Source organism: Onychostoma macrolepis, chromosome 03 (genome assembly GCF_012432095.1).
Source record: "Onychostoma macrolepis isolate SWU-2019 chromosome 03, ASM1243209v1, whole genome shotgun sequence".
Classification (NCBI taxonomy): domain Eukaryota; kingdom Metazoa; phylum Chordata; class Actinopteri; order Cypriniformes; family Cyprinidae; genus Onychostoma; species Onychostoma macrolepis.
Genome location: NC_081157.1, coordinates 14,316,228 through 14,323,764, shown reverse-complemented (window position 1 = coordinate 14,323,764; position 7,537 = coordinate 14,316,228). Strand labels below are relative to the sequence as shown.

At 38.3% G+C, this 7,537-nt stretch overlaps 1 pseudogene; it reads left to right on the top strand.

The window, feature by feature from the left end:
* The first annotated feature begins 244 nt into the window (after positions 1-244).
* LOC131534643 (uncharacterized) lies at positions 245-7,206 on the top strand (annotated as a pseudogene).
* Positions 7,207-7,537: the final 331 nt, after the last annotated feature.

The following is a 7,537-nucleotide window of genomic DNA, read 5'->3' as shown; positions in this document are numbered from 1 at the left end:
GGATTTCATAAGGAATGCTCCTTCTACCGATAGCAGGCAGCCCTGCCACCATTTCAACATTAGCAAATGCGCCAGACAACGTTGCCGGAATCTGCATATCTGCAGTTTTTGCAGCGGTGCTCATGCCCGTCATGTATGTCCTGTAAGAACATCAGCTAATAAAAAATTTTAAAACTACTTATCGACTCCTGTGAATATCTCTCAACTATCTATCGAACTATGTAACCACCCGGACACCGAATTCATGAATTATCTGCTGTCCGGCCTCAAACACGGTTTTAAACCCGGCGTAGAATGTCCACTTTCTGAAAGTGCTCTCGCAGAGCCTGACGTTGTTGACACTCTGATTAAAAAAGAAGTAGATTCAGGCTTCATGATCGGCCTTTTTGACGCTCCCCCCTTTCCAGTTTTCCGAATCAGCCCCATTGGAGTAGCCACCAGAAAATTTTCAGGTAAGAAATGCCTTATAATCGACCTGTCAGCTCCTCATAATTCCCCGTATGAATTTTCTCTCAAATACCATGATATTGATCATACGATCGATATGTTAAAAATAGTAGGTCACGGCACTTGGATGGCAAAAATCGACATCACCTCAGCATTTAAAGTGATGCCCATCCACCCGGATTCGTGGCACCTTTTCAGGGTGCGCTGGCACGGGAAATTCTATTTTTCTGTGCGTTTAACTTTCGGATGCAAAAGCAGCCCCAAGATATTTGACATGCCGTTTGTTGGATTTTATCAAACAATTATGCCTCATTCACTTACTCAATGATTTTTTTAATAATCTCGCCTCCCGATGCCATTCCTTTCAGTTCAAAAAGTTTTTTCTGAGCTCGGTATCCCCATTGCCCAGGAAAAAAACTATGGGCCCTGCCACTTCCATCGAGTTCCTGGGGATCAATTTAGACTCAGTCAAATTCCAAGCATCTCTGCCCAAGGAAAAAAATCGACAGAATAATTCTCGTAGCATCCACCCTCTCAGATAACCCAAACTGTTCAAAACGTGAACTCCCATCCTTGCTCGGCTACCTTAACTTCGCCGTGCGTATCATCCCTCAGGGCCGCCCTTTCATTTCGCATCTGCTCTCCCTCGCGTCCTCTGTTTACGTGCTAGAGGATAGAATTTCTATAAATCAGGCATGTCACAATGAACTCTCATTATGGATAACATTCCTTAAACAGTGGAACGGCTTATCCTTCTTCTACAACAATTTCATATCTTCTCCCGTTGACATCCAACTGTTCACAGACGCAGCTCCCTCAGTCGGTTTCGGGGGCTTCTATTATGGGCGCTGGTTCGCATCCCCATGGCCCCCCCCCAGCTCCAGGACACAACACAGTCCTCAGCACTGTTTGAGCTTTACCCTGTTGTAGTAGCAGCCTTCCTATGGGGAAAGAATGGACTGCTAACAGTATTTTAGTACATTGTGACAATGAAGCAACAGTCCAGTGCATCAATAAAGGCCGTTCTCATTCACACGCTCTGATGCCTCTTTTAAGATGCCTCACCTGGATCTCAGCATGTGACCAATTTATCATAATTGCCAAACATGTTCCGGTTCAAAAATCAAATCGCTGACTATCTTTCTCGTTTTCTGTTTCAGAAATTCAGGATGCTGGCTCCAGATGCGGACCAATTCCCAACTCCAGTGCCTCACTATTCAGAACTAATATTTCCGTAGCCCACCCGTTAAAACCCCTTCTCGACGTATCGCTCAAAACCATCCTCCAAGCAGAGTCTCCCAGAACCCTCCAATCTTACGTGACAGCATGGAGGTGTTTTAAATCATTCCACCTTTCATAGAACTTACCGTTTCCCGATTTTTCTCTTCTCTCAATCTCCTAGTTGGGTCCATCAAAGGGTACCTAAGCGGACTCCAATTTTTTCACAAACTAATTTTCGGCACTTCCTCCCGAAATAAACAACTCCCAAATCTCCCTATTGATCAAAGGGATTCAACGATCTCAACCCACCCGCCCTGACTCCAGACAACCAATAACACTAGACATTCTCACAAAATGTATTCATACCCTCCGTTCAGAATACGGGCCCATCAATACCGCCCGCAACGCTATGTTTATCTTGGCTTTTTTTTGTTTTCTCAGATGTTCGAAACTCACTATCACTTCTAAATTCAATCCAAAAATCCACCACCCCATCTCAGACTTATCCGTCCTTGACAGTGAAACAATCTCCTTTTTGATTAAACAAAGCAAGACGGACCAAGCCAGGAAAGGTCATTTTATCTATATTTTCAACCTGCCGTCATCAATCCAACCATATCAAACTATTCTTGCATACATCCAATCTAGAATCTCCCAAGCAAAGTCCCCTATTGAATCCCTATTTCTTGACGACTCCAACAAACCTGTAACTCGCTTTTGGTTCCAAAAACACCTCAAATCTGTTCTCCAACAATCAGGCATCCCAGGGGATAACTACTCCAGTCACTCTTTTCGCATCGGGGCAGCAACCTTGGAAATAATTCAAGACTGTTTTGCAAATAAACACAATCTGCTTTGCAAAGAAAAACTCGACTTGCAAACAAACGCAAAGTGATTTGCAAATACAAAACTCTATCTGAGAGAAAATGCAGAGGTATGGACAAATATATGTATTGTGTGTTGCAACTGTGAGACTCATTTGCCTTTTTATGAGGAAACTTGGCTTGATTTTCTCACAAATGCGTGCAGGCTGATTTTCTCACACGTGCAATTGTGCAACTTTCTTTTCCAAAAACAGCAGATGGCGCTGTCGGTCAATTTACACTAGTCTCCCGAGACCCAAAACACCTCTTTACCTTTTCAGACCAATATAAGTCCAATATAAGTGGGGAACAGGTGAGTTTCTGTCTTACTATCTCTATAATTAACCATTTAGATGTTTTCAAAAAGTGACCCTACTACAGTAAAAGCTGTAAAACTGTTAACATGATTGATTAGTTCAAAAATCAGGAGTGACATGGCTAAACATTTAACTAGGCAGCCTTTCCCTATAAAAACTGATCCATTATCCTTACCTCTTATCCTCTGTTGGATCGCGGGATATAGAATATATAACATTCAAAACAATGCAGGGGTATAACAATATATCGTGTCACAATATATTGTAATACAAAAATGCAAATGTATAATGGATAGCAACAATATTGTGTACCAAAAATGAAAGCTTAGATAATTTAATTTAGTATCAGATATAGTAATTTCACCCAAGATGTCATTAATTATTAATAAAAAAATGAAAACAAATCACATTATTTAGTACAATATCTTAAACTTTTTTTAAATGATGTAACTGTGCTATCATTTGTCTAAATGATGAATATTTCTCTTCTGTTGTAACTCGTCATGTGAATTGGGGAGAAGGAACAAGTTCACGCTGATGTAATACTAAATTCAGCATTTTAATAAACAGTGGTTTAATAAACAGCGTGCTACACGGGTGAAGACACACTCTGGACAGCGAGGACTCTTCTAGGAGTGACTCAGATGACGAACGTTTGCATTTTAATAGCCTTTTATTCTTAACTTCATGAGTTAAAATGTTGCTCGCCCTTATATAAAAAGCTACATATTTTTAGTTGGATTTTTCCAAACAGGCTATTGTCAGACTAAAATCTGCTGGTATATTGGTTGAAATATGAAATATCTCCTTACAGGCCACTTTTAGTTTTACATGTTGTACAAGGCATGTATATTACTATACTATATATAAACATAAATATGATAATAAACTATGATATCCCTTATGAAAATTAAAGTTGGTTTTACTATAGTAAAAGTGTGGTAATCATGTTTTTTTTTGCAGGTTACCATTTCAATATAGGCAGCTTTACTACAAATACCATGGTATTTATTTAGTAAAACCATGGTTAATTTTCATAAGGGATATTAATGTTTAGATTATATTTTGGTACATTTACAGTACATAGCTGAATCACAATAAAGCTCACCTGAACTTTAACTAGTTTATTAAATGATTATAGTAGCCTATTTGTATAATTAGTTTATCCTACTCCTTTCAGTATGTTTTCTATGTGTAGTTTTATACTTGTTTAAACTTTTACTGCATTTCTCTCTACTGGAGGCTATGTCTATAGCAGAAAGACAATAAATTTTACTTGACCTTGTAAATTAAAGTAAATTAACTAATGATCACAACAAACAAGGACAGGAACAGGAACTCCAAATAAGGGCAGGAGAGGAGAGGAAATACAAGACGTAGAGACAAAGTCTGACAGACCTAATGTAAAAAATAAAATTCAAAATGCTTTCATTTTTGGTACACAATATTGTCGCTATCCAGTACACATTTGCATTTTAGTATTACAATATATTGTGACACGATATATTGTTATATCCCTGCATTGTTCTGAATGTTATATATTCTATATCCCGTGATCCAACAGAGGATAAGAGGTACGGAGAATGGATCAGTTTTTGTAGGGAAAGACTGCCTAGTTAAATGTTTAGCCATGTCACTCCTGATTTTTGAACTAATCAATCATGTTAACAGTTTTACAGCACTTGTTGTGAATTTCACTGACACTGTAGTAGGGTCGCTTTTTGAAAACATCTAAATGGTAAATTATAGAGATAGTAAGACAGAAACTCACCTGTTCCCCACTCATATTGGTCTGAAAAGGTAAAGAGGTGTTTCGGTTCTCGGGAGACAAGTGTAAATTGACCATCTGCTGTTTTTGGAAAAGAAAGTTGGTCAATTGCACATGTGAGAAAATCTGCCCGCACACATGTGAGAAAATCAAGCCAAGTTTCCTCATAAAAAGGCAAATGAGTCTCACAGTTGCAACACACAATACATATATTTGTCCATACCTCTGCATTTTCTCTCAAATAGAGTTTTGTATTTGCAAATCACTTTGCGTTTGTTTGCAAGTCGAGTTTTTCTTTGCAAAGCAGATTGTGTTTATTTGCAAAACTCTGGATTTGTTTGATGAATATTGGCACAAAATTCGCTCCATAACTCACCTCTGTTCCTTGACAGTTTTCCAGCATCCCTCCGCCACCCCTTCTCCGCACTTGCATCTATTCCTGTCCTAACCTGTAAGGGGGGTACTCAGGGTTCGGGCCAAAGTTCCGAGCTCGGAGCCCTCCCCTCGGACAGCACACCAAATACGCATAAACTTTATTCTATTTATTATACTGTATGTAAGTGTGAACTCGTGAAATATGGCTTATAATCTGAAATATGTATGTAGTAGCAACTTTACATGATCACTCAACATAATGTTAACCTAGAAAAATGTGCGCTCAAGTGAACAGTAGCACTCTCACTGCATGACAGATGGAGGCGCCGGTGTGGTCACATGCACTTAAAATACTAGTCATTTTTGGTCATACAGATAAAAGTAATACATTTTTCAAACCTAAGACTCTACATTTATTTGTGTGCACTCACAATAACCTCATCCACCACCGATGTGCAGTATCCACCTGGATGATGCGACGGCAGCCATATTGCGCCAGAACGCCCACCACACACCAGCTTATAGGTGGAGAGGAGACAATGATGAAACCAATCAGTAGATATGGTGATGATTATGAAGCCATGACATCCTGGGATTTTTAATGACCACAGAGCGTCAGGACCTCCGTTTAGCATCTGATCCGATGGACGGTGATTTTTGCCAGTATAGTTACCCCATCACTATACTGGGGCATTAGGACCCACACAAACCATAGGGTGAGCACCCCCTGCTGACCTCACTAACACCTCTTCCAACAGAAACCTAGTTTTCCCAGGAGGTCTCCCATCCAGGTACTGACCAGGCTCAGCCCTGCTTAGCTTCAGTGGGTAACCAGTCTTGGGCTGCAGGGTGATATGGCTGCCATACCATATTATAGTCGTGTTAGGTTAAAATATAACTTGTTATGTGATCTTACACGATAACACGATTATAAGGCGTGGAGAGTAAGTGCTTTTTTTCCCATACGTGTGGTTTCAGTTGTTTCTAAATTCTTTCGTAAATAAACTTTATTATGAAATTTTTGGTGAATCATGATTTGTTCTTAAAATCATTCGTATGGACCTTTTGCGCACAAATTTGTGTAAAAAATTCAAAATGGCAGAAAATGTTTCATAACTGCAAATTACAATATATAAGATGCAATCAAATCATCTTGCAATTGAATCTGAGGAAAAATGTATTTTGTTTTTAGCCCTTACAGTTCAAAAACTTACACAAACACGTCATCAGCGTGTTCTATGAGGGTATGCAAACAAGAATGGATGACAAACAACGAGCTCACAAAACTGCTGTAAGTTTTAATAATTGTAAAGCATTAACATCATCACTGTAAAATGATCACCTTTAGAGTGGATAGAGTGTGTTCCACTTCTAAACAGATATTTCATATCTTTCAATCCTGTAATAAAGAGGGGACACTTTCTGAATTGCTGGCCATGTTTTATTCTATTATTCTTCATTTTTAAAAACTCAATAGAGACAGACACGTTATGATTTTATTTCACATGCTGATGTTTTATGCAGGCACACTTTTATAGCATGCTGGCGTGCTTGTGATATCATAGGCAAGAAAAATAAATAGAGCCAAATCCCGTCCAGAGAGGTGTGAATATGTGCAGACGGAGACACAAGATTAAAGGGAAAGTTTGCAGTACAAAACAATAACAACGGAGAAATAAAAGAAACAAACACTTTCTTTGAAAATATAAAAAACCTGAATGCTTAATTTACTGAAATCCTAGTGAAATATGTCACTTGCATTTGCATAATTTGGAATACAGTGCAGTAAAAAAAAAAAAAAGATTAAACCCAACCCAGCTGGGTTACAATAAACAGTGCTGGATTTGTCCCTGTTGAAACCAGCACTGGGTTGCCAAAATAACCAAAACTAGGTCATTTTAAATTCAGCATTTTTTTTACTGTCAAGTGTATTGCCATTTTTGCATGTATTTTGGCCATTCATGCAAGTCAACAGATATAGCATTAGACTAAACACAAATTACTCTTATACATACACATTTTCAGTGCATGCTTTGGTATTCATCTTGGATTTTCTAATGTGAAATTAACCAAAAAGGATCCAAATGTTCTTAACACATATGCACTTTTTCATTTTATTACTTATATTTTATCACATTTTGAGACTGAATAGACCTCCATCATTTCAGTAACAGTCCTTTTTATTGTTCTCTTCTGGTGTCTTCTAGTTTTATAGAAGATAAATTTCTCTTATCTGTATCTATATCAAAAGTATTTAAAATAAGTTTATACTGACCTTGACCTGAAGTCATCATTACTGTGTGGAATTTCCTGCGTCGTTTTGCTCAGGTGTTCTCTCTCTCTCTGTGTCTTTCAGACAAAATGAATGTGCCAGAGATTCTTCTTGTGATAGTGAAAATTCGTCACTATGATCATGTGACTGCCTCTCATGGAGCTATGCCAAACAATCAACTGCCACATGAAGGCACTATATATATGTACCAGGTTATGTAGTTTAAACTTCTTTTAATTAACTTGGTTTTAATTTTTATTTATTTATTTTTTAA